The sequence below is a fragment of the Gopherus flavomarginatus genome, chromosome 1, assembly GCF_025201925.1.
Source record: "Gopherus flavomarginatus isolate rGopFla2 chromosome 1, rGopFla2.mat.asm, whole genome shotgun sequence".
NCBI lineage: Eukaryota > Metazoa > Chordata > Testudines > Testudinidae > Gopherus > Gopherus flavomarginatus.
Genome location: NC_066617.1, coordinates 214,324,661 through 214,352,449, shown reverse-complemented (window position 1 = coordinate 214,352,449; position 27,789 = coordinate 214,324,661). Strand labels below are relative to the sequence as shown.

Sequence of the window (27,789 nt, the reverse complement as noted above, 5' to 3'; positions counted from 1 at the left end):
TTACAAGTTAATGTAATTATCCTGTTTGCTAAAAGTTGCTTGGGGTTTAATAGGGCTATTAGTAGTATCTAATGATCTTTTGTTGAATTATGCGAATTGAGGTCTGCATCCATTTCTTAGTGGGCATTATAAAAACTACCAGTACAGCTATCAGTCTGTTTGATACCATTAGAGGTGCCAAAAACAGAAGGGCATATTCTTTATTTGAACCTAGGATAATACCTACACGTCAGGATAAAGTTATATTGTCAGGACAGCATAGGGAGGCTGCACTGCTATTACTTGTATTATTATTTGGGTACGTAGGGAACTTTAATTTCCAGTGCTGTCAACCTGGCATTTTTCATAAAAATTAAACTAATCCACTTAAAGATAAATAGGAAATAGACATGACTGTAATTAGACACTAAATGTTTTAAAGGGTTGGAGGCAGTTGAGAAGCGCACACAACTTGAAAATCCTGATCTATTCTGACAATGCACATATACCCCTGTAAGTAAGCTGAAACAGTCAGAGCCTAGAGGCTTCCTGCAAAACAGAGTATTGAGGCAAACAAGAAAGTGAAATGAAGTAGAATTGCAGACATTCTGGTCAATTTCACTTTACTGTCTGCCCAGGGGGGAAAGGAGAGGAAATGAGAGTGACAAAACAAAATCAAAATGGAATAGAAGGAAAGAATGAGTGATGGTGCAGAGAGGGAAAAGGGATAGGAAGGTATAACCAGGGGGTGAGATTGAGACATCAAAATCTCAGGAAGAGGTGTAGGAAGTCATCAAAACTGAAATAACTGAGCTGTGTTTGATGTCGTTCTTAAAAGCAAAGGTTGGTAGGCCTAAGCTTTTATTGATGTTTACAGTGACCATAGTTTGAAATTATTACCTTGTTTGATTAATTCCTTACATTTTTCATTGGTGGAAAAATATATTAAAAACTAGTCTGACAGTAAACAAACTATTGCATTTGTACTATAACAGGATAGCAGTATGTACTGGTTTGTTTACTGAGTGGTTAACACAAAGGCCTGGTCTACACTACAGGGTTAGGTCAGTGTAAGCATTCTTGCATTAACTTAGCTATAGATGCATCTTCTCTTAAATTGGTTTCCTGCCAAAGTGTGTCTCTACACCGATTTAGTAACACCACCTCATGGAGCAGCGTAGAGTCACTGGCTGATATAACTAATTTGACAGTGTCAGTGTAGACACTGGGTTACTTACGTCAACGTTACTGGCTTTCAGAAGGCATTCCACAATACTCCACACTGACAATACAATTGATAAAACCGCTCCTGGCGAGGATTTGCATTGCTAACACAAGGAGCCAAGTGTGCACACACACACAAGTGATTTAAAGTAACTGTGGCAGCTGTATATTGACAAATGTGGTTGATATTATTTTGTAGTGTAGACGGCCCTAAGATGTGCTTTTGTTGTCCTCTCCAAATGCTAAGGGTTGCAGAAAAACAAAAGTAAATCTGGAAATTGCACCATAATTTACCCTTCAGTCCCGTTTTAAAGACTGTTTACAGGAAAATCCCTGAGCCTAGTCATTATGAGTAGTTGTTGTTTTGGTCTGTACAGAATGCAAACACTGGAGATAAACATTTTTCACAAGTTAAGGTCTTTAGCCCTGGCCTCCTGCTCACATTCCAACTCCTTACCCCTGCACTTTTAATTGGATACTGTTTTCACTTCCTATCCTGAAACTGTTATCATATGGGCTAATACTGTATAACTAAACTGTCAACTTAAACTATGATTTTTTTTTAAAAGGTAAAAGTAGTTTCAGGTACTAGAATTGGTTGAGTTCCGTCTCCTTAGCAACTTCTGTGGTTTTAGACTATTTCCTATTTTTAAAATGTTTTCTGCCTCCTTTTGCTGTATAAAAAGTCCACACAAATGGAAAGATGTGACAATATTGAATTTACTATATTCTAAGTGCTATCAAGTAAATAACTGGAGGAAAAAATAGACAAAATAATGTTATAGTAACCTTGTTAGAAGAAAAAAATGGGGGGGAGGGGAGAAAGGAAAAGAGATGAGTTTTACATTGCTGACACCCTTACCCCCTCTTTAACTAATGATAGTGTCTAACTCCAGTGGTGGCTGTATGCAATGCAGGGTGAAGTAATTGCTCTGTGTATACAGTATTAGCTTGTATGTCAGTCTAGGGGCCCTGTTCTACGGTCTAGGCAAAACTCTAGTCTGACTCAACTGAAGCATTAGGTTCTAAATTAGTAACATGCGTTGGGGTGAAGGGTGCTGTATGCATGCAAAACTCTCACGAAAAACGAGTCCTGCAGCATGTCTGCACACATTGCGCCAGGCAGCCCCAGGAAACTGTTTCGCACTGAACTTTTCCCAGGCTTTTTGTAGAATCCGTGCCAGGGCGAGGTGCAGTGCCTCTTCGGGCTGTTACGCGTTACGCCCACTGCTTGTGACCTAAGCTACGGCCGGACCGGGGCGGCCGAACTGCCTCGAGTCGGCAATCAGCGCGGCCGCGTGCCGAGCCGTTGCTCCTCCTCTCCCCGGGCCCCACCCCCCCCCCCCCGGGCCGCTGCGCGGGGCCGGAAAGCGGCTCGCGGGGCTACTCAGCGTGAGGCGGGGCTCCCAGCCCCGCGGGGGAGGGGGACGTCAGCGGCTGCGCCAGGCCGCAGCGCGCCTGTTCCTGTTCCCCGTCCCCCTCCCCCAGCAGGAAGTGCTGACGTCATTATCCGGGCTCTCTGCGGCGGCGCTGTTCGCACAGCGGGTCACAATGGAACCCAAACGAGCCCAACTGACATGAAACGGCCGCGCAGCCGCCAGCCCCAGTGAGCGCGGCCAGGCCGCTCCGCCCCGCCGAGCCCCGCGCGCGCGCCCCGAGGGGGCGGTGACCGCCGCCAGGCCTGCCCCGCCGTCGGGCTGAGTGACACACGGCGAGGGGGGGTCACGCTGTTTGGGTGGCGGGGCCGCCGTCGCGCTGAGTCGGAGTCTGCGCCGCTGGCCCAGCGCTGCCGGAGCCGCCATATTGCCCAGGACGTAGCGAGACGCCAGCGCCGGGAACGAGAAACCGGCCGCGCCGCCCTGTCTGTTTTCTTCCGCCCCGTGCACGCAGCGAGCGGCCAGTGCCCGGCCCCTCCGTCTGCCGAGCCCAGGCCCCGGTGAGAGGCGCGGAGAGCGTGTGCGCCCCTCCCCCGGGTGTGTGTCTGAGCCCCGGACGGGGCGGAGCGTACAGGCCCCGGCCAAGCCCCGGGCTGCCGGGCAGGAGCTGGTGACGCAGGAGAGACGCCCCGGTGCCGCTGCCGGAGGGAGCCAAGTGGCCAGGCCGGGATCCGAGCGCGGACAACTCGGCACAGCGCCGCGGGGCCCGGGAACGGGCAGCCCCCTCCGCCTGCCGGCCTTACGCCGAGTATGACTCGCTGCCCCACTGGCTGCCTGGGATGAGACAGCCCCCGGCGGCGCATCGTCTGCAGCAGCACCCAGGGAGGGAGCGGGCCGCGGCAGCAGCGGGACAAGAGGACACCGTGCGGGGGTGAGCCTGGGCCGGGGCAGGGTGGCGGGGAGCGGTTCGTGTTGCCGCCGGTGGCCGCGCCGAGCGCAGGGAGGCGCAGGCTGAGCGGCCCGTGGCCCTGGGGGACGGGGCTCCCTGGGCGGAGTGAGGAGCCGGAGGCCGCTGTGTTATGGCTGCGGGGGGAGGGGAGGTGGCGGCGCCGCCGCCCCCGCAGCGTGTCCGTGCATCGCTGTGTTTTGGAGCGTGAGGGAAAATGGCTGACAGCGTCCTATCCTCTCCCCGTCCTGTGCGGGGCTGCGAGGCAGGCTGGAGGGAGCGTACCCGCCCTGGTCCCTCGGGGAGCGTGTCCTCCGGGCGGCCCCTCCCTGGACTGCTGGGGTGAGAGGGGCCCCACGCAGAGCTGCACTCGCTTTTACCTCTTCCGAGTCTAGTTTCATTTCACACCAAGCGCCATTACTGAAGTGGAGTGGTTGGAGCCGTGTAGGCCAGGGCTACGCCTGGAAATAAGGCCCTGCTCAGACTCTTCCCCCAAATGGGAGTGAAATCCAGCAGCACCAGCTCACTCCCGCCCGTTGTAAGCGTTATTAACACGGGTGCAGGCGAAGTGTGTAGCTCCCATTCCTAATAAAACTCTTTCTATGTGGAAAACGGCTTTCCCTCTTTATGCCCCTTTCTCTTTAGTTCACCCTGTTAGTTCTCCAAAATGACAACTTAAGACTTTCCAGTTGTTTCTTTTCACCAGTGTTAAAACGTTACTTTGAGATTAATATCTGAGGCTGGAGAATTGGGACATAATTTATAACATGTAGGCCATCATTTCAGGTAATTCAGGAGATGAGCACAGGAACCCCCCCCCCATGCACACACACTGGAGTTATCTAACTACTATTCTACCTCACTTTTGGCACCATTGTCTGCTTACAGTGAGGATGTATATGAAAAATCCATATGACCAGTCTTTTGTTATTGCCAGATAAACTTGTTTCTATATAAATGTCCTAGGTTGTAAGGTGCCATATTTAATTTGATTATTGTTGTCCAGGAATCAAGTTGTGTATTGACTGATCATGTAGCAAAAATTAATTTATCAATATAAAAATGTGTAATTCTAATTAGAATTTTGAAAGGACTAAAATCTTTATACGAATCAGATGTGTATTATGGTTCTCTCAGGCATGTTGATTTTGTTTGCAAATTGTTTTAAATGTTTGAACCTGATATGGGTTCAGTGTGGGTGGACCTTTGCATCTGAGCAAAGCCCCCTGAAGTCATTTTGGGTATGTGCAAGGATCTGCCCATCTGGACCTAACTGGAGGATTGAGGCCTAAATTTTTAAAACCTGGCTAATTTTTATATGTATATAGTGCTAAATATGCTAGTAACACTTGCTCTGGCAAACTGACTTGCAGGTTTGTTTGTCTCTGGGCTTCTTCTTATCCATTTGCTAGCTAACTACAGTTGTGCTGGGCTATGGGACTGGTGGTAAATTTTGAGAGGATTGGGTCTTTGCTGATTAGGTAGCTGTAGTGGCATGTCTACCTTGAGAGGTTATGGGTAACAGATTAGCAGTTATCTACAAATTTCCAACTGCTAGCTACATCTTGGATCTTTTGGGTGCTGCTTATGATAAAATGGTGAGGCTTCCTCTTTTAGTATTCCTGGTTGAGGAACTTGTAGGATGAAGCCAACTATTTCAGCAGAATCTTAATCCTACTGTATACTGATTTTGAGGTTTTTGTTAAGCATGTAATGATTATTTTCAAGGCAGCAGCACCATTTGTTTTCTCAAACCAGAAGAACACAGCAGTTTTCTTGGTCATATTTCCCAAACATTAAAATTATTTCCCTCAGTTGCAGTATTTAGAGCAGGAGAGGAAAGTCCAGCTGCGCTGGATGTCGTAGATACTTAAAGATAGCTCTGAATAAAGACATAATCAGTATAATCTAGAGTAAACTGCAGTGGAAGAACCTTGAACATCTAGTTATGTGAAAAAAGGCTCTAGGTTAAAAATAAACCCATAGATTTGCATCACTTTTTCTTATACTTTTTCAGTTTTACCTTATCCCCTTTCTATCATCTTGCCTCTTCGTATAGTCTTTTTAAAACATTTCCTTTGAGCAACCTGTCATCTTACTGTTTCCAGCTTGCTGCTTCACGTCTTCATGAATTTACTCTTCCGGTGATACTATTTCCTACTGAACAGACAGGAAGGCCTGCTTCTGTACGTACCAATCAATAAGGGCAGTGGGAGCAGACCATGTGTGGCTTTTGCATCTTTAGACACCACTCCCTTTAAAAGTGTTTTGTTTCCTATATTAGTGCATTCATGGTTGAGGGTACCACACAGTGTAAAGCAACCCCTGTTTCTATTAGCATCATAGAATATTAGGGTTGGAATAGAGACATCAGAAGGTCATCTAGTCTAATCCCCTGCTCAGAGCAGGACCAACACCAGCTAAATCATCCCAGCCAGGGCTTTGTCAAGCCCTTATGTATCCAGTCTTATCAGTTATGTATTGTACTGAAAATACTGGAATTGTTTCAAAGAAAATGAGAAAAGATAAGTAAATAGCCACTTGAGGAACCAGAAATGTCTACAGTAAAGAAACCACAGTAGTATTCTCCTGCAGAGGTTCTCAAGTCTAACTATGCAATTCATTTAGGGCTTATCAAAATGTCAGATATCCTGAGTAAAACTGAGTAAGAATTTTGTTGTTGACTGTGTATCTAGAAGTTATTTTTAATCACATCTACTTTATTATTGAGGATTTTTCTTCAAGAGTCATAGGAACCTTTTTATTTTTTCCCAATATACTCAACTGTATTTAAAGTATTAATAGAATTTAACAGTAACATGGATTTCAGGCAGGATAGCTATTTTTTCTGAAAGTGTTTGTTAGCTGATAAATAGAATTAAAATGCAGCATAATTTTGAGAACATTTTTACTGATAAACATAAATCTAATTTAAAATTAAATTACTTCCTTCAGTTTATGATCATATTTTTAAGGAAGAAACAATGCTTTTATCCTTACTTGCATTCTAAGGAGCACTGAAATTGTTATGCTGATTCAGACCAGTGGTCTGTCTGATCCAGTATCCTGTCACCGACAGGAGTCAAAATCAGTGGTCTCTGATGAAGATGTTAGAAACCCTAATGAGGAATAATTTGCACAAGGGGAAAGTTTTCTCCTAATACCTAGTAGTTAGAGGTTATAAACATGAGGGTTTATATCTCTTCCAAAACTCTTTTTAGTGTTTACTTTATAATTTGGGATGCTACTGTTTAATATCCAAGTGCTTAAGTGAAAATTCTTTCCGCTGTTCAAGAATCACTATTTTTCTAGGAAAATCATGCTTTGGAAATATTGGCTCTTCTTAACCATTAACTTGATTATTGGGTGAATCCTTAAAAATGTAGTACATAATAGTTGTATTGCTCTTGTCATATTTGTTTTAAATTTAGGGGCTAAAGTTGTAGTTCAGGAGTATTATGTGAACTAAATTTGAGTAGTTGGACATTCTTTTAGTATCATAGAAGATGGTATATCTTTTGCAAAAAATAATCTTATGTACCTATGGTACTGGGTTGTAGTCTTTCTCCTTTGTATTTTACAGTGTGTCATCTAACATTATAATGTAATAATACACATAGACTTACTGAGGAGGAAGTAAGGGTTGCTACACACAATGTACCTTACACTAATCCAGACAAAGAAAAACTTAAGCTATCTGAAGCTGTGATTCTCAAACTTTTGTATTGGTGGCCCCTTTCACATAGTCTCTGAGTGTGACCCCCTTATAAACTAGAAACGCTTATTAATATATTTAACATCATTATAAATGCTGGAGGCCAAGCGGGGCTTGGGGTGGAGGCTGACAGTGCGATAAGAGGGAAGGTCCTCTCATGGATTGGTGACTGGTTAAAAGGAAACCAAGGGGAGGAATAAATGTTCAGTTTTCAGAATGGAGAGAGAGAAATAGTGGTGTCCCCTAGGGCACCCAGGGGTCTGTATTGAGACCAGTCCTATTCAACATATTCATAAATGATCTGGAAAAAGGGGTAAACAGTGAGGTGGCAAAATTTGCAGATGGTACAAAACTACTCAAGATAGTTAAATCCCAGGCAGATTGCAAATAGCCACAAAAGGATCTCTTAGAACTGGGCGACTGGGTAACAAAATGGCAGATGAAATTCAGTGTTGATAAATGCAAAGTAATGCACATTGGGAAAGCATAATTCCAACTGTACATACAAAATGATGGGATCTAAATTTTAGCTGTTACCACTCGAGATCTTGGAGTCATTGTGGATAGTTCTCTGAAAACATCCACTCAGTGTGCAGCGATGGTCAAAAAAGCGAACAGAATGTTGGGCATCATTAAGAAAGGGATAGATAATAAGAGAGATAATATCATATTGCCTCTGTATAAATCCATGGTACGCCCACATCTTGAATACTGCGTGCAGATGTGGTCGCCCCATCTCAAAAAAGATATATTGGAATTGGAAAAGGTTCAGAAAAGGGCAACAAAAATGATTAGTGGTATGGAATGGCCGCCATATGAGGAGAGATTAATAAGAGTGGGACTTCTCAGCTTGGAAAAGAGATGACTAAGGGGGAATATGATAGAGGTCTTTAAAATCATGACTGACGTGAAGAAAGTAAATAAGGAAATGTTATTTACTCCTTCTCATAACACAAACTACGTCACCAAATGAAATTAATAGGCAGCAGGTTTAAAACAAACAAAAGGAAAAATTTCTTCACACAACGCACAGTCAACCTGTGCAGCTCTTTGCCAGAGGATGTTGTGAAGACCAAAACTGTAACAGGGTTCAAAAAAGAACTAGATAAATTCATGGAGGATAGGTCCATCAATGGCTATTAGCCAGGATGGGCAGGGATGGGTATTCCTAGTCCATTTGCCCAAAGCCGGGAATGGATCACTTGATGGCCCCCGGGTAAAAACCTCATGATCCCTTGAGGAGTCCCAGTTTGAGAATCCCTGATCTAAAGGTATGTCTACTCTGTATCTGGGAGCAAGCCTACCAGCCTGGGTACAGAGATCCATGTTAATGGATCTTGCACTAGTGCTCTAAAAATAGCTGTGTAGATGGTGCTTTGACATTGCAGGTTGGCCTGGTATTTGAGCTCTGAAGCCCCCTTGGCCCCTAAGGCTTCAGAGCCTGAGCTCCAGCCAGAGGCACAACATCTACACAGCTATTTTTAGTGCCCTGTTTCGAGCCCCACTAATGCAAGTCTACGGGCCAAGCTAGGAGGTTTGCTCTCCTATGCAGTGTAGACATACGTTAACAGTACATACCTTCTAATCCTCCACCTGCAAGCACAATACCTTACTATTACCTCAGCTGCTATATGTCACAGACCATACACCCCTTGTATGCAAAGAGAGTGTGGCTACAAGGGTGATAGAATGCTGCCACCGTTCCTAGGTGGCAGAACTAAGATTATGGTGCATAGTCTGTGATATAAAGTATGTGCTTGTGTGTGATGATAACATTATGTGATTTGTATTAGATGAAAAGTTCACAGGTTGAGTTCTTTTGGATTCTGGAATTACCACCAGACTTCTCATATTTTAATCTTGTAATTTTTTTCTCCCATGGATATGGTGGCATTTAAAACTTTTTTAGCTTTGATATAATATTGTCATAATGGATATAACAGCCTTTTTAAAAACTGTACTTTTTGACCGTATTCCTGAACAGAGCCATGGTGATAGCTTTACTTGGGAATGCGATTAAAAAAGGGTTCTAGCTATGCTTGAATACAGAATCATGTTTTAACTTGGGTGGGACAATTTTGTTCTAACTAAGCCCTCTGACAGTTGTTGCTTAGTGTGGACAGGGTTTCTGAATTTGTCCATTTGTCTTAATTTTACCCTCTCAGAACTTTGCTTGTGGAATCCCTGGGAGACTTTAGGGATTCCCCCACACCACATGCTTACATCACGCGTTTCCTGTAAATAGAATAAATCTGACTTGGTGACCTGCTGAATGATTTGTCAAATTGGACATCAGTAAAGGTATAAGACAGCTCAGGTACGAGCATCTAACGTGGGGTGGGAGGAATAAATTAAGAAGATGGCAGCATTCCAAAGTGGAATTTTTTTAAAAAAAGGAAATTAATTCACCAAATTCCTGTTAAATTTTTCATTGTGAACTTTACTAATTTCTTCTTTGTTCAAAACAATTAATTTTATTCTCGTACTTCAGAAAGTTCAGTTCTGAGCTGTTGGATAGGACTTGCTATCTTGTCTTCTAGTTATTGACACGTGTTTGGGATGATAGTAGGAATTCAAACATTGATGGAATAAAACAAAGACCTTACATTTTCATACTTGCTTACTTTGGGGAAATTGCTTGATTGTATGGGCTTCTTTTTCACTAGGTTCTGAACTGTTTTTCCATGGTACCTGAAGTGTAACAGACAACTGCATTTCTTGTAGACAAATGGTATCTTTTGCAACTAGCTGAATATAAATATTGATTGACCTGGAAAACTGTATTTACAAGTTGATCTAATATGACTTCCTTTGATGCACAAGGCATATATAGTAAAACCTGTTTGAGAGAGACCAGCTGTTATGAGCAACTTCTTGCAGAAGCCATGGAATATGACCACTGTCTGCTGTGCAAATCTTTGAAGAGAGACCACGTCTTAGAAGTGACCACTTTTGCTAACTCAGATGAGTGGTCGCTCTTGGCAGGTTTTGCTGTACTTAGTATTATAGATCCCCTAGGCACTGCAATCTTTCTGACACTTAAGCAGATGCTTAACTTTATGCACATAGCTTCAGTAGGGCTGGAATAGAGTAAAGTACATGTATTCGCAGAATGGGAGCTTTAATATTCTAGGTCAGTGATTCTCAACCTTTTTGGGCTCAGGTCCCATTTGTAAATTCTTATGGTGACCCAGTAAATAGTCTGGAGGTGGAGGCCCTAGGGTAATTTCAGTCAGATCCTGCCCCTGGGGGTGAGAGGGTGGTCTTGCTAGCACTCACCCCGCAGTGATGGCTCCTGCAGCCCCTGTGCTGTGAGGCTGGTTGGACTGCACTTGGCTTGGCTCTCTACTCTGAGTGTTGCAACTTCTGGGGTTGCAGTGCCACTGAGGTTTGGCCCCGCCCACCTAACTGGATCAGTTTTGTGTGAGTGGCGTTGTGACCTGGCTCATGGGCTTGCAGTGCCACTCACTCAAATTTGGCCTACCTGGACTCCCATTGTCATGATGGCTGGACCAAACCTAAGTGGTGGTGAGATAAGAGGTTGCGGTCCCTGGAGCAGGGAGATGAGCCTGGCCAGCCCTGTGGGACAGGAGCCGCAGGAGCTGCCATGTGACCCTTTGAAATGTTCTGAATACCACATGGGTCTCGGTAACTGTAAAACTGCAAAAGGGGCTGGGGGGGGGGGGTGGAAAGCTGAATCTCATTAAACTTGCAGATTCTTTAGGAATGTGTAGAATTATATCGAAATATGCCTCTCACCAAAGACACAATTTTTTGAGGTGGGTTTCCCTCAACACTATGGCACAGAAGTTCTAGAAATATGGGTTTGCTTCTAGGTTATTGATCCTTTTGTACTAGAAATTAAACCATTTACAAGTCTGTGGAGGGGAAGCCTCTCTTAAAAATTTCTTTGTTGGTTTTCCATAATAGCGCTGTAAATTATACAATGAGAAATGTTACTATCAAACAATATTGGCATCTCAGTATATGTTTTTATATACTAGTGGTTATTTTTTCTAGTTTCTGTTGTACCAGTTAAAATATTTAGCACATTTTTAACAAGTTTCATCAAACTAAGTCCATCCATGATTTTTAACTTAATAAAAGAAAGAAAAAAAGGGATTATTGGAAGATTTAATTTAGTCTACCCTTTTACAGGGTTTCGGGAGTGAAAACACATTAGCCTAAAATTTTGGTAAAGCATGGAATCCTAGATTTAGGCTATTGATGTTTTGTCATTTGCAAGAGTAAAGGAAATGTTAGTCATTCATGATTTGAACCTTCCTTTTTATCCAGTTCTGGTAGGTGTTTGGTTGTGATAATATTCAGTCATTTAAAAACTGTGGCATAGTCCCAGAAAATATATAAAATCTGGAGCTTGGCTGGAAATACGATAGCTTTGTCCAGAAAAATCAGTGATTTGATCTGCTGTTTTAAGCTCAAATTCTGCACAGATCTCCATATTGGTGGACCCCTGTGGCACATGATTAACTTTAGTGGAACCTGAAACTTCACAATGCTAGTTCTTGCATTTTGACTTAATAAATTTAAAGAAAAATATCTTTTCTGACAGTAATGCTTTAATCTTTTTTCTGAGCAGGCTAAAGTGTTACTGTCAGTTTTCATTAATACCTCAGATGTCTCTTGTACTTTTTTTCCATGGTCCCTGCAGAGGTGGATTAAGATATAGTAGGATCCTGGACACACAGAACATTTGGGCTTCCCACATGGCCCCCCGCCACTCCTTCTGTTTCCCTCCCCTCAAACGCCCTGGAAGCTGGACCATGGTATGAGCTTCCCAGGGAGCCTGGGCCACTGTGGGGAACCCTGGACCCTCCACCTGCTCCTGGGTGCAGGGACAAGGTCTTGGGACACAAGAACAGCCCCCTGCCCAAGGTAGGTGCAGGGTCTGGGACTCCCTACAGCTGCTCGGGAAGTGGCTCTCAAACTGTGGGACATGCTCCCATAGGAAGGCATGGAGGAATGTTTGGTGGGATGCAGCAGGGCCCAGCCCTCCCCCCATCTCCACTCTGTCCCCACGCTAGCCCTGTCCCTAGGCCCAGCTCTGGCTCTGCTGCCACCCTGCCACTCTCAGCCACCAACCACAGGTCCCAGCCCTGGCTCCTGGGGATGAGGGGGGCAGACTGGAAAAGTTTGGGGACCTCTAGCCTAGGATGACCATACTTCTCATTTTGGTTCCAGATGTCCCAACTTTTGTTTGGCAAAACTGGACATTTGCTCTTGCCAACTGATCGCCAGTGTAACTAAGGCAGTTTTTTCTCATCATAGCTACCTAAGCTGTCAAACTGCCAAGGCCATGTTCCCTCCCCCCCAAGTCTCACACCATGTCCACTTTTCTTTTTCTTTCTACTCTACTCTATTTCCACCACTATTTTTGCTCCCTCTTTCTCTCTCTCCACTCCCCACATCTGATCAGAGCAGGGCTTAGCTGTGGTTTTCAAAATGGTGCAGAGCAAGGTTTGTACTTGCCTGTTTGCACTAAATTATGTTCAGCACCTGTTCAGCTGCCCCTGTTACTGACATTTGTTGTCATCAGTGAGTAATTTTCTTGGTGTAGACAAGGCTTATGAAGTTGACTCCTTCTGTGACATCAGGTAAACCATTAATTCCTTTGCCTTAGCTTTCCTGTCTGTAAAACTGGGAAAATAGGGCTTGGAATTTTGATCAGTATGAAAAATGGGAAGAGAGGGGCACCGGGGGAGGGGAGTGCAAAACAAGACCTTTGTTGAGAAGTCCCACCTGCAGTTGCTGAGATTCCTTCTAAGATGCTTTGACCTTGCTCAGAGGCTCCATCTTTAATAGCCTCTTGCTAGTAGATGTCTGAATTTGAAGATCTTCTTCCTTGTGTGTTGGAAGGGGGAATTTTTTTTTTCTCCATCTTTGCCAGCACTCCAGCCCCTGTGTCTTCTGACTTTGAGTGGCGGTCTTTACTAGCGTCCTCCTGCCCAAGAGTCTTGGCTGGTATTGCTTGATAGGAGGATGCAGAGATGTCTCCTAGTAGATCCCTGGCTTGGCCTCCACTTTTTTTTTCATTGTTGCCTCTTGGATAGTGCTTGCTTCTGCTGTTTCTTACAACTTCCCCCATAACAGCAAGTTTCATTGCGGCCCAGAGATAGCTGAAAAGCAGTAGTGAAAATGACCAAAAACTTAATTTCACTGTGTTCCTCTTTGACAATGCAGTGAGTAATAGCAGAGGCTGTCTGAATACTCAGACTGCATTGCTTCATCGTCAGTTCACACTTGGAAGGTTTTTACGTAACTGCATGGAGTGGGGACTTAATTTTTAAAACATGAAAGGTTAGATTCTACAGAAATTGAGCTTAGATCTCCTTTCACCACTTCCAGGTCACCAGGGAAAGCATCTCCCCAGAAGTGAATAATTTTTTTTTCTTTTCTCCCAACACTGAGCATAATACTTCTCACATGGGTGGCAAGGATTAATTAATATTTGTAAAGTGTTTTGAAGTTCACAATTGTATTTTATTCTTGATACACTTTTCTTCCAAAGCTTGCAGTTTGCATAGTTCAATTATCTCTGTTTCAGAGGTGGGAAAGCTGAGACGAAGAGATGCTGTTTAACAATAGACAAGTTACATAGCAAGTTATTGTCTGTTGGACCTAGAGAACTCTGGTCTCTTGACTCTTAGCCTGTGCTGTAGCCACTAGACTACAGTTCTTCTCTAGGTGGATATAAGACATCTTTCCCCGCCTCCCTTCCCCCGGTGAAGAGTGACTAAATCTCTCCTTGAGTTCAGTGGGATTTGCCAAGCACCTCTGAAAATCAGGCTAATATGAGCTGAATACTGGTGTGTGACGTGTATAGTCAGGAAAGGATCTCAACTTACGCTTCTCACTATGCCAGCTGACTTTAGGATAATTGCAATGATTTAAGTATTAAAAAAAAGACTTTACAGTTCTAAAATTGTTTAAATTCTAAACAAAAATTGCTGCTCAGAAATCAGAATTATTCCTCAGTCCAAATCTTTTCTTTGTTTAGTCTAATCGGTAGTAATGTGTTTGGTAACAGAACAGTAAGAACTAATATCTAGTTCAAAGTAATATGGTTCATTTGGGAAAATTCTTATTTGTTAATGTTGCTGTTTTGGCTTACTTTATAAAAAAAAAGTCACCTTTTACCTCAGAACTTTTAGTTCTTCAGTTTTATGGGTGTTAATTTTGTGGAGCAAACCAGATGTATAGCTGTTTTTTGTTTTTGTTTTCAACTTTGACTCTTAAGTAAAAAATGATTGTGTTGGAAGACACTGACTAGCTCAGTTTCTGTACAAGAGGAACAAATACCTAATAAATATACCTTTTTTTTCAATGTCATCTTAATTTTGGTGGGTAGGAGCTGCTCATGTTTACTTTTACAGTAACTCTTACAATCTAAATTAATCTCTCTCCAACCAGATTTAATATAAACTCTTCCTAAACTTCAGGTCTGCTCATCAAGACTGCACAACTTGGTGCTGAAGTTTAAGGATGTGTTCACTATGAAGATGCTTTTTCTTTATATGCATAGTCTAATACAGTAGTTCTTAAATTTTGGGCCACTTGCTGCAAAAATCAGCACACAGCTGTGGCCCATGTAACATACTTAGGGCCAGGTGTGTAGTGTGCATGCGTCCCACATAACACACACAGCTGCATGTGTGGCCCCCAATGGAAAATAGGTTGAGAACCACTGGTCTAATTTTACAGTTTTTGCTCACTTGTGAGGCTTGCAAAAAAAGATAATTGGAGTCCAATGAGTCCAGGGGTTCTCAAATTTTTGTATTGGTGACCCCTTTCACAGAACAACCTAAGAGTGCGACACTCCCCCCCATAAATTAAAAATACTTAAAAAAAAAAATAATAAACACTATTATAAATGCTGGAGGCAAAGCGGGGTTTAGCGGTGGAGGTTGAGAGCTCACAACCCCCGTGTAATAACCTCGCAACATCCAGTTTGAGAACACCTGTGTTAGTACAGTACAGACCTGTTTACGCGCGGATGTCAGTAGTCAAGCCATCATGACCGCATGTTAACGGACCATGGGTTAAGAGGGCCATGCTGAAAAAAGTGTCTGATTCGCTTTAAAAAGCCATTATTTTCTGCTCTTTCATGCTTGCATTTTTTCTTATGAAGTCTGTCTTTCGCCGCAGATGAATTATTTTGATATTTTCCGCATTTTGGTCCTCCATAAATCTTACAACAGTTTCTACACCACTAAGGGCTTCTGTGGGTGAAATTTTGACCTTTTCAGTGACATCCTCATCATTGTCATTTAGGCCTGCGTTATTAGAATTCTCACCATCGCTTTCGCAGTCCGACATAGCCTCGCAGCCTGTTAATATTTCTTCCGAGGACAGAAATTCTGAAGTTGGGCAATCTTCATCCCCAGCCACTTGGTTAAGATTTCCAGCGATATATCCAAACTAAAATCTTTCATCATTTGAAAGAGAAGTTTACCTTTATCCTGTTTTGTCTGTGTGTGTGTTTGTAGGACTACTTCTTTCAAAAATCCTTCAAAGTCTGGCTCTGAATCAGTGCCACTGTTGGAGTTTTCTGAGTGACAGAAAAGGCATCACCGAGATCCTTCATCCAGCTGTTTTCAATGGACTTTTGTTTTGCTCTGTCCCAAGCTTTTTTAACTAAATTAATTTCCTTCATGTTTAACTGTTTCAGAAATTCAGAAATGCCTGAAGATGTGCATGACCCGATTGCCGAAATCAGCTCTCATTGATGATTGTTTTTAAAATTCTGAATAATGGCTTGGTCTAAAAGTTCAATTTTTGATGTGTCGAATGGTAGGTATAGCACTTGAATTTTTCTATCGCTCAATAACAGTGATTTGGCTGGAGGATGGTCTGGACAATTTCCAAGCAGCAAAAGTGCTTTGGCTTCGAGTTTCTTCGACCGCAGATGCTTACGAACAGCTGGAACAAAGCTGTTGTGGAACCAGTCCTCAAAAATGTGTCTTGTCATCCAAGGATTTTTGCTGTTAGTGTATATTACTGGCAGTTTGGCTCTATTGAGGTGATTAAAGCAGCGAGGGTTATGAAAGCGGCCAACGAGAAGAGGGGTAAGCTTATTGCCGCCTGTCTTCTTACTACAAAAAAGAAGAGTCACACGATCTTTTATTTTTTTTAAATCCAGCTGGTTTCTGTGTCTTGTAATTAAAGGCTAAAGTCTTATCAGGTAGCAGTTTTGCAAATAAAGCAGTTTTATCACAATTATAAAGTTCTTCGAGGTAGTCTTCTTTTGTGAAATAGATTTTAACTTGGCGGGAAACGTGTTGGTGGCCGATTCATCGGCTGATCAGCTTTCTCTAGAAATCGATACCTGCGCTATACTATGACTCTTTTTAAAACTACTTATAAACCCCTTGCTGGCTTGGAATGATTCATCCCCCATTAAATTTCCAAATATTGTCGCTTGGGCTTGAGGAATTGGCCCACTTAGCGGCATTCCTTTCAGCCTTTCCTGAGCAAACCATGTGCGCATGGCTTTGTTGTGGGTTTTGTTGAATAGCGCACACGTTTTCATGTAAGCCCCACAGCAGAATGGATATTTTGTACAAAGCCATTCAGTTTAGATTAGTTTTTTAGCCATCTTCGGAGAGTAGATTTGGAAGTCCCAATATCTTTTGAAACTTTGGCCTGGGTTTCTCGGCTATTTACTTGATCTGTTGCAGCTAGCTTTTCTTCTACAGTGTAGGAACGCTGATGCTTGCTTTCTACCATTATATTAGGCCTATGGTTAAAATTTTCTAATATAGTGTATATATTACTATATAATATATATATCTCTAGTGTGACAAAGACTAAGCGGGCGTGATACTACTTTACCAATATTGGTAAAGACGTACAACATGTTTCCGCTCCACAGTTCTTGTCGATTTTCTGTCGATTTCTATGTCAGTGAGTTAGTGAGCAAGTCTGTAGTGCTACATAGCAAGTTCCTGTACCACATGTTAACAAGTCTCGCATGTTAAATAGGTAGAACTGGGAGGCATGGCGCTACTGTGCTTTAAGTGGATTCGCGTGTAAACAGGACTGTACTGTATGATTTTGAAAACACACAATAGCTACAAAAATTTTTATAAAACTGCTTCTTTGGCTTTCTTTTTTTTTAAACAAACCATGTCTTTTTTCTTTTTAGGTGCCTATAGAAGAACCAAGTTACTTTTTTATTTAATCAGATCTAAACTGTTTAGTTACGCTGTTAATTTTTTAAAGCTTTTAAGGAATAGTAAAAATTGAATTCTATATGGATCTGATACAATTACTGTCAGGTCTTTCACTTGAGAGACCAGGAGGGTGAGGTAGTATCTTTTATTGGATCAGCTTCTTTTGGTAAAAGAGAGGAGCTTTTGAGCTACACAGAGTGGTCCTCAGGTCTGAGAAACTTACTGAAAACATAGTCTTACAGTGGAAACTTACTGTGTCATAGCTAACTATCATTGTTCATTTTCTCCCTCACTACCTTTGAGTTTTTCCTTGTTCCATTTGGTCTATTGTATTTTTTTCTCCCTTTCTGTCACAGAAAATTGTGTTGGTTTCTATAACTAACCAAAGCATCAGACTTTTTTTCCTTTTCTCTTCCAATTTTGCCACTTTTAGCCTGGGGTCTTCCTTTGCTCTTATTCCCTTGTTTTTCTCTGTGCTGTCTCATCCTTGTATTTTCCTCATGGTTCTATTTTTACTCTTCTCCACCTATCTTGGCTGAGTTAGAGTGGAGTATGAAGTTTACAGTGGTGCCATGCCCACACTCATGCTGGGTTGGGCAGAGTGGGGCTGCCCCGGTGTGCTGTATCCCATTGCCTCTGACTGGCCCCTCATTCCATTTAGTTGATCTGGTAACTTTGCATGACATCAACTCCTGTCTTCTCTCTGCCAGCATTCCCAGTCTTAACCATGTATCAGCCAGTCTCTTTCCCTTTTATGTTCTCTCTCATGCTATCCTTACGCATGGGGAGAATTCCCTACTACAATAATCACTTCCTTATCCTAGGCTTTATTTGTTGCACACCATCCAAATTCAGCACTGAAAACAGAATTAATTTTTCATGAGCTTCTCATTGGCAATCTTACCTTAACATCTGTGTGCTTCATAAGCATTAATGAATTTATCTTCACAAGGTGAGGAGGCAGTGTTCTCACCATTTTACAGATGGGGAATTGAGTCACAAATAGTTCAAGGGCAAACTGTCAAGTGTTACTAATATTGGGTCCACAATTTGAGCTGCCTAGGGTCTGATTTTTCAGAGTATTTAGCATTTTTAGAGCCCTTCATGCATTTAAAACACAGCTCTCATTGACTTCACTTACAGTTGAGAGATTGCCCCTTGTGCAAATTAGGCGCTTGGTATCTCAAGATAGAGATTTAGAAAATGAGGAACATGCAGTTAGTTGCCACCCGTGGGGAATTTTAGTTTGTGACTTACCAAACAACACATAGAAACTTTGTTCTAGAGATAGGAATAGAATCCAATTCTCCAGAGTGACATTCAGCTCCCTTAACTACAAGACCTTCCTTTCTCTTCCTACAATCCCCTGTCTTGCTCAGTACACACCTTTCAGCTTCTTCAGTAGTTGAGGCAAGGGTCCTGCAGACATCAGCCTCATTCTCCAAACAGCCTTGAACCCTGTCTACCCTATGAACTGAATGAGGTAGTGGTCCTGTGGAAAAAAATGTGTGACTTTGTAATTACAGATTGTGTCAAAATGCGTACATAAGGGGGACAAAAGTAACTTTGCCCATACAACCTTAATCTTGCCACTTAATTTTTGAGTGCTTTATTTTGTAACGTTAATGTTCTTTTAATGTAGTTTTTGTAATTTGTAATTTCCTGATTTTTTTGAAAAGCCATTAAAGAAATCTGAAATTCATCATATGAAACTATATTGATCTCCACATTGGTCATCAGAAGAGAGAGACCTTTTTAAATCCACAGCATACCCCTTAACCGCATGAGCTAACAGAATAATTGCTAGCAATTGAAGGCTGCGGTCTTTTCTGTGGATTTGTCAGTTAGTGGGGAATGATGACACACTTTGCCCCTGAGTTTCACGTTCATTTAGTAGACAACAAAGGAATGTTGAGACTCAGGAATAATGGTTTCAGTTCCAGATTCTGGAGGGTAATGTGCTCTACTGGTTATCAACTCTTCTGGCCCTGCCCCCTCTGCTTTAATTCCTCAACTCCCCCCGGCCCCCCCACACTCCTCTCTGTCCCCTACTACTGCTCATCATCAGCTCTCTGCTTCTCACCTCTCTGCATTCAAGTCAGACTGCATCCTTCTCCATGCTGCCCTAGGTGCCAGCAGAAGGAACATTGAAAACATGGTGGGGAATGTACCTGTTCATCAGTTCCTGTGCCTGGAATAGCACTTGCTGGAAAAGTCGTCTTCAGCCATGGCTTGGAGCATGCTCAGTCACTTTTGGGGGTTGTGGTATGTTCAGACAGATCAGATCTTGAGTGATGTGGGGGTAGCGCAGTTTAGTGCAGACAAGATCTTCAAAGATTTTAGCTGTGAGCTAACAACTCTCTGTAGAGTTTGTGTGAAGTGATTCTCTCTCCCCCTCTCCCCCCCCCCCCCCCCCCCCCCCCCCCCGGAGAATCTAGAGCTTTTCAACAAAGTGGTTGTAAGAGTTTTTGGAATATGGACAACATTTTTCACTAACCTTTTTTTTTCTTAAAAACTATTTTAGCTGAAACATTACAAAAATCTTCAGGCTGAGGCAGATGCCCAGTGTGGAAAATTTCAGCACAAGTGGTTGAAGGTTTACAGTTAAAGCTACTGAAAATAGTGTTTTATAATGAAAAGTAAGGCAGCCTTACCTATATTCATAATTATCAGCTTTTTCTGTAATTGATGAGAGACTTCAAATTGTGCTTGATGATGAGCATCACTGAAGAGTAGAAGAGGAACAGAGTATTTGTTGAATTTAGAAAGCATTTAAAAGAAGATGTTGAGGATTTAACAAAATTGAACTATGTCAAGATTCAAGAATGAAATTAAAAAGTTGCCTCTATTTTTCCTGTTAGTATAAGAATGTTGCTGACCATCATAGCAGAGCATGTGGATCACTGCTATACAAGTTCTTTGCCACTTGCAGCTAACCTGCAGTGAGTTATTTGGTTACATAGTTTAGGGGGATAGCTTATAGTCCATAATTAATGAGAGAAATATAGTATAGAATTCTCACTTTGTTCAAAGTTTTTTTTTAAAATATACTTTTAAGGAAAACTTAAACGCTTCCCAGTATAACTTATTTAGAAGAAAAGTCTGAAGTGGGACACCATCATCTAGTGGTGTTCTAGTGCCATGGCAATGGTTTTAATGTTGCCCATCTCAAGCTATATCTTCACTTAAAATTCTACAGCACACAGCTGTAGCGCTTCAGTGCAGACACTTGTCATAGTGATGGGAAGGGTCCTCCATCACTGTAGTTAATGCACTTCCCCCAAGAGGCAGTAGCTAGGTTGACGGAAGAATTCTTCTGTTGGTTTAGTGCTGTCTACACTAGGAGTTAGGTTAGTGTAGGTATGTCTCTCAGGGTGTGGATTTTTCAGACCCTTCAGAGAGAGCTATGCTGATGGAAGTTCAGTGTAGCCTGGTCTTAACAGAAGTCATATAGAGTGGTAGGAGTGCACATGGTGCTAATGCTTAGGTGTAGTTTCACAGGGAATGGCATGAGTGACATTTACGGCTGGCAGTATATGAATATTTATTACTGATAGGTCACTTTAAAAAAAATTGGTGAATGTCTTTTAAATGAAGGCACCTTGAATGTGTACAATATATTGGACTTATTACAAATCTTTATCTGCACACTGTGCAGATGCACAATCAGCTGTGAGTGAGAACACATTTTAGTACCACCAGTGAGTGAGCTTGGGAAATACTGCGATGTTTTCCCTTCCCTCAATCAAGAAGAAGCCTAATGAGCCTAGAAGAGTCCACTGAGATGTGTGAGCCCTCTCAATGAGAAGCCAAGCTTAAGAAGCCCAGAAGACCATGTGAGCCTCTTTGAGAGGTAGCCAGACCCATAATGGATGTATTCATATGCCACTGAAGGGAAAGTGGGATTAAGGAGCCCAGATTGTGTACATGGTTACATTTTGCACATCTGCAAAATCTGTGGTGTCTAATGGGTGGAGCTCAGAATAATGCACCAGTACCATTTTTTGAATCTGATCCCTAACCAAAGTGTAGTTAATGTGTAACTTAAAAAGTTAGCTAACTTGTAAATTATTAACATGACTGTGAAATATAGACTCCTGCAGGCATAGTGTAAAACGTTAAACAGATCACTGAAGACCTCAGAGTGCTGCTGTAAAAAAAAAAAAAAAAAAAAAAAAAAATCTTTGCAAAGGCAGACCTCAAAATGTAATCCCATCTCTGGTCTTATCAGTTTGGGGTAGGGAATGCTGTAGCGTTGCCCCTTGTGCCAACTTCATTAAGTCCAAAGGACTAACAGTCTCCTCCTAAAGTCTACAGCTAAGAGGGAAATGGGGCTTGCAGGACCACGGTGTAGGGGAAGAACTTTCCTACATCTCCTAAGGATCACTGAGATTTTGACACCACTATCCTAAAACCAGACCTTATTAACATTGCTGGATTAGGCCTATCCCTTTTGTGGACATGCTAGAGTTTGAAGGAACAGGGTTTCTCTCCATTAGTCTCTAGGACTAGACTGGAAAAAGTCCAACCTCAAACTAAAGAATTTCCCACTCAAACTATGCAAATTCATGAAGTGAAGGTACCAGATGCATATCAGTAGTTTGATTGCACTTTACCTTAGAGGAACCTGAGATTATAAACAAACAAAAAAAATCCTTTAAACTCAAGATGTAGAATTATGGTTGCATTTCTTAAGGAAGGCATTCAAATAGCCTTAATTTGGGTCTGAGAATTAGGAACTAGTATTGTCTATCCATAAGTTTGTGATCACACAGATAGGATGTCTTACTCATAATTGAATAGTGATTGCACTGCTTAGTGTCTTCTTTTACAGTCATACATATCTCTCTCTGGGCTTGGCTATACTTTCGAGTTCGAGCGCAATAAAGCAGCCCCGTGTTCCCTAGCTGACTACCTGTCCACACTCGCAAGGCATGTAGAGCACTCTGACTCCAGGGCTAGAGCGCTGCTGGTACTCCACCTCAGCAAGAAGATTAACGCTTGGTGCGCATTGGCTGAAATGCCCAGTGTCAGTGTGAACGAGCTGTTGCATTACTGCGCTCTGATCAGCCTCCGGAAATGTCCCATAATCCCCTTAAGTCAAGTGACCATTCTTGTCATTGTTTTGGAATCACTGCAGGAATGCGGATATGCCCTTTGAAAGCTCTGTTTCTGACAGACAGCATCTGCTTCGAGACAAAGCAGTCGTTACTGTGGAATGCTCTGTGTGTGTGAGGGTGGGAGGGGAGTGTCTGCTGCTGTCCGAATTTACAAGACAGCATGCTGGCATGCTCTCAGCCCCCCAAAAACCCACTCCCCCCCATACACACAACACACTCCCTGTCACACTCCACCCCACCCCACCCCACCCACTTGAAAAGCATGTTGGTGGGATAGCTACTTCAATGCACTGCTCTCTGTGGCCGTTGGAAGAGCTTGTAATGTGGCCCTGTGAGTGCACTTGCAGCTGTCAGTGTGGACAGATTGCAGCAGTTCCCTACTGCGCTCTGCGAAGGCTAGTTTAACTCAAAGCGCTCTACATCTGCAAGTGTAGCCATGCTCTCTGTCTTGTGCTCTCTCACACACACAATTAAAAAAAATACTTAATAGAAGGATAGCAACATGAAGGCAATCATTCTTCATTGTTAAGGGTCCAATCCTGCCAGATGCTGAGGACACTCATCTTAGTAGGAAGTGATCAGCACCTTACAGGATTGAGCCCCATGAATCAATATGCCATCCGGTTGGCCAAGTGTCAGGCAGAGAGGTGGCGTGTCTCCACATCTAAACCTTGTATACCCAGATCATGAGGTTAGCTCCTACTAAAGAGAGCAAAAGTTAGTGTGGTAACAAAGCAGTACATCCAGTATCAGATGTGTGTATGAAATAAATGAGAAAATCAGTGTTCTGTGATACACAGTTTTGATAATCTACATGTAAAGAAGGGAAGGTGATAGGCTGACTTCTCGGGACAGAATTACAGTAGTTTGAGTGCCGCGCTTTTCAAAGCAAGGTACTATCTTTCTACAGCCATAAAAGGAGACTCCATGCTCTGTTAATGATCAGTGATATTACTGGTGTTGACTTAGTCCATGCTGGGTTGTCTCCATCCAGTGGGACAGTCGCTTTCTTGAAATGACAAATTAGTTTAGTTTACTTGCAAAAGGGATGTGTGGGGGAAATAAAACATAAAATTTGATGAAATTCCCTACTAATTATTAGGCGATTGTTTTGCTACTATAAACGGGTGGGGAGATGGATGTCTGTTTAAGGAATGTGATTATTGAAAAAGGTTTGGTATCTTCCCCTCCCCCCCACCCCCCTGCCCCACTGGGTCTGAGGTCCCTTCCAATTTATTCAGGAATGTTTAAATAAACTAACTTTTGTATTTCACCTCATCCAGCATTTTTATGGATTAATCAAAATAGGTTCATTCTTATTAATGTGTATAACTGTAGTGCCTAGGAGCTTTAGTCATGCACCAGAACCTGCTGTGGTAGATGCTGTACAAACACAAAACAAAAAGACACTCCCTGCCTCAAAGAATTTACAATCTAAAACAAAAGGCAACAGATTGACAGATGAGGGAATTCAAGGAAACAATGAAACAGTATTGGTCAGTATGATAGACTGCTTGTGTGTTGAGCATATTGCCTAACTGTTAAGCATTTTGTTTTTTGTAAGCATCACAGCAAAGTTTTGAGGGTTTTCAAGGTGAGTAATGAGGTAGCTATGTGGATGTTTACAAGGAGCTTCTCCCAAGTTTAAAAGGAAGCATGGGAGAAAACATGAAGTTGCTTGTGGGAAAATTTTAAGTGGGTGATGGAGGCTGGCATCATGGCCAAATGGATATAACAGTCAACATCTCAATAGAGAATGAGATGTTAGGGAGGGGTAGACCTTAAAGGGTCTCAAAAGTGAAGATAATCAGCTTATGTTTGAAGTGATAAAGAAGGGGGAACCGGCAGAGAGATTTGAAGAGGGACATCATTGCCAAAGTGATGGACTGAGAGATGGTCTTTGGAGCAGCATTCGAAAGGGTATGAGTGGAGCAAGATTGCGGTTGTCAAGGCCAGAGAGAAGGATGTTGCACTAATTGAGATGTGAGCTCTGATTTTTTTTTCAGCTGTGTGGATGGACAAGAAAGGTCATCTCTTAGAGATACTATGCAGAAAAGAATTGGCAAGACTTATGTTAGGTAATAAAGCAAGTCCTCACTCACCTCTCCAGCACCCGAGTTCGTGCGGAGTTGGTATGGGGCACACAATTCTGTCAGAGACCAGACACCAATGCGTTGATCAACGGGCTCACACTATCCTTAGCTCTAAAAAGCTTTAGATTAAGTGTGGCCCCTTTGTTAGGGGTGAGCATCAATATTTATACACAGAAGTAAACAAAGTGATTAACAAAAGATAATGGTCATGCATAATTAATCAAGATTTTACAGGAAAAGCAAGTTAACAAGTAAATGCATAGAGATAAAGGCTAATGGCTACTAGGGAAAGGGGGTGTCATGAGTAGTTTGCAGGTCAGTGCTTTGTTCAAAAGGGTTCAGGAAGGATTATGCAGAGACAGTCAGTCTGGGTGTGTTTTGGCTCCCCAAAGTTCACCAAAAGTTTAGACCCAACATTCCTCCATTTGTAGCTTTGAGATAACTATTAATTAAAAAGCTACACCCTATTTTAAGATCTCAAGGGCCGCTTGGCAATTTTAGCCTGGGCCAATTTGAAGAGAGTAAGGCTTTTAGCTGAAGTGGGAAAAGAATAAACTGACTTACATGAGTTTATGAGGGAGGGGACACACTGAATACAGCAACACAGTATTATAAGGACTACTATGGCCCCAACAACACCCACCAAGAGTTTTTTTTTTTTTTTTTAACCCACCCAAATTCGGGCAGCCAATTTCATAAGGCTCCCCACCAATCATAAGGTGGCTGGCCAGAGGAGTAGTTTTTAGCCATTTCCCTTAGGTGTTTGGTACGTTGAAAAGTGTTAGAGTAGGTGTCATTTACAAAAACACAGCATTCTTTATAAGCAGAAAATAAACTAAAAAAGCATTAAAAAAAACATACAGTTGTCAGAATAAAGGGTCCTCTCATTTTTTTCGAGTCAATTTAAGTCTAATGTCTGAGAGAGGTAAGCTGGTCCACTGGTCGAAGGCAGTGTCCTCAGTGGTGACAAGAGCTGCTGGTCCGTCACTGTGGTCCACTACGGCTGGCTTGACGTGGGAGTGGTGGATCCAAGATTTGCGTCCTTCCAGGAACACTGCAGTCTGGGTTGTTAAAAGAACCTGGTGGGGTCCAGTAAACCTTGGCTGGAGGGTGTCGTCACGAACGAACTTTTTGGCCCAGACGAAGTCCCCTGGTTGGAACGGGTGGATCTGTTCCTCCAGCGGCACGGTCTGGGAAAACTGCGAGGCTTTCCAAAGGGTACGGAGGCGAGCCTGTAGGGAGAGAAACTGACACGCGGTTAAATGATCCCCTCCCAATAGTGAAACATCAGCACGTGGTAGCGCCCCGCCTTTGAAAGGGGGGGTGTTCATAGAGCAGTTCAAAGGGGGATAATCCCAATGCGCGGGTTGGGCGAGTACGAAGGTGAAACAGGACCAAGGGAAGTACCTGAGGCCACTTTAATCCTGTTTTCTGACAGTATTTAGCCAATGTAAACTTAAGTTCCCTATTTATACGCTTAACTTTCCCGCTAGACTGGGGGTGGTAGGGTGTATGAAAGGAGTGTGAAATGCCCAGTCCTTGTTTTAAACGGCCAAGGACATGACCAGTAAAGTGAGGTCCGCGATCTGAGTCGAGCACAAGAGGGATGCCAAAACGGGGTACAATGTTTCTAAGGAGAATTTTTGCCACTGTGGCAGCAGTACAATTAGCAGTAGGAAAAGCTTCGACCCAGGAAGTCAGAGGGCAAACCAAAACAAGGAGGTGCTTTTTTCCAAAAGCCTTTGGCATATCTGCAAAGTTAATTTGAAGATGTTGAAATGGAGCAGCAGGCGGAGGTTTTCCACCCTTAATTTTGTTAAGAGGTGGAGCAGGTCCATTACGCTGACATGTGCTGCATGCTTTCACTATTGATAGGCAATAGGGTTGAATGCCTGGAGCATACCAAAAGCGAGCGATGGTGTTCACGAGGGCGTGCGTGCCGTAGTGACCCCCTTTATCATGGTGCCAGCGAACTGCCACGGGGTATGTGGAGCGAGGGAGGCAGGCTCGGCCATCTGGCATAAGCCAGGTCCCTTTGACCAGAGTGGCCCCGAGGCTTTCCCACGATTGTAGTTCAGCAGCGGGTACTGGTACGGGGTGCGGTGGAGTAAAGGAGGAGGCTGCAATAGCCAATGTGGGCATGGCTAAAGGTAAGGTGGCAGCCTTCTTAGCGGAGGCATCAGCCAGGGCATTCCCACGGGTAACGGGGCTACTATCTTTAGTATGGGCCCGGCAGTGAACTACAGCCAGGACAGAGGGTTTTTGGAGGGCGTCCAAAAGCTTGTGGATGAGGGGGAGGTGCTGAATGGGTTTACCGGCAGCTGTCTGGAAACCTCGAAACTTTCAGAGGTGGATATGACAATGCACAACTCCAAAAGCATATTTGCTATCAGTAAAAATGGTAACGGTTTTACCAGTGGCCAACTGGCAAGCTCGGGCCAGGGCATAGAGTTCAGCGGCTTGGGCTCCCCAGTTGCCTGGCAGTGAGGCGGCCTCTTGAATGTCCCATTCAGAGGTGACAGCATAACCAGTGAAACGCTTGCCATTAACATAGAAGGAGCTTCCGTCCGAGAAGAGGATGCAATCGGGGTTGTCCAGTGGCACGTCAAACAGGTTGTTTCTTATCTGTAAGATGCTGTAAACTACTTTCACACAGTCGTGCTGATCCTGGAGGACTGGCAGGTCAGGAAGCAAGGTAGCTGGATTAAGGGGTCCACACCTTTCAAAAATTAGGTTAGTGTCTTCTAAGAGTTCGGCCTCTAGCTGTTGCTGACGATGGGCCGAAAAGACTTGGGTTGTGCCCCTACGCAGAAGGGCTGACAAGGCATGAGAGGTCCAAACCGTGGTAAAATGACCCAGGGTTAGGCTCTTTGCCTTTGTGATCAGCAGGGCAGCTGCTGCCAGAGTTCGGGTGCAGGATGGGGTTCCCTGAGCGACAGGGTCGATTTGCTGAGAGTAAAAAGCAAGCGGGAAATGGTGGGGCCCGCTCAGCAGGGTAAGGACACCACTAGCAATTCCGCCCCTCTCGTGGACAAAAAGGTGAAAGGGTTTGCTGTAATTGGGGGGGCGGAGAGACATGGAGGAGGCCACACTGTCCTTGAGTAACTGAAAGGCTTGAATAGTGTCCGGGGACCACTGCAAAG

The 27,789-nt window shown here is 43.2% G+C and overlaps 1 protein-coding gene across 3 annotated transcripts in view; it reads left to right on the top strand.

The window, feature by feature from the left end:
• Positions 1 to 2,956: 2,956 nt before the first annotated feature.
• USP9X (ubiquitin specific peptidase 9 X-linked) overlaps positions 2,957 to 27,789 on the top strand; it is a 221,787-nt gene continuing 196,954 nt past the window's right edge. For 2 of the 3 annotated variants that reach the window (XM_050936446.1, XM_050936445.1), the window contains exon 1: positions 2,958 to 3,510. The gene's annotated coding sequence lies outside the window, so the exon portion shown is untranslated. Of the gene's footprint in view, positions 3,511 to 27,789 lie in introns of all 3 variants that reach the window. The other variant, XM_050936447.1, reaches the window with a different exon arrangement.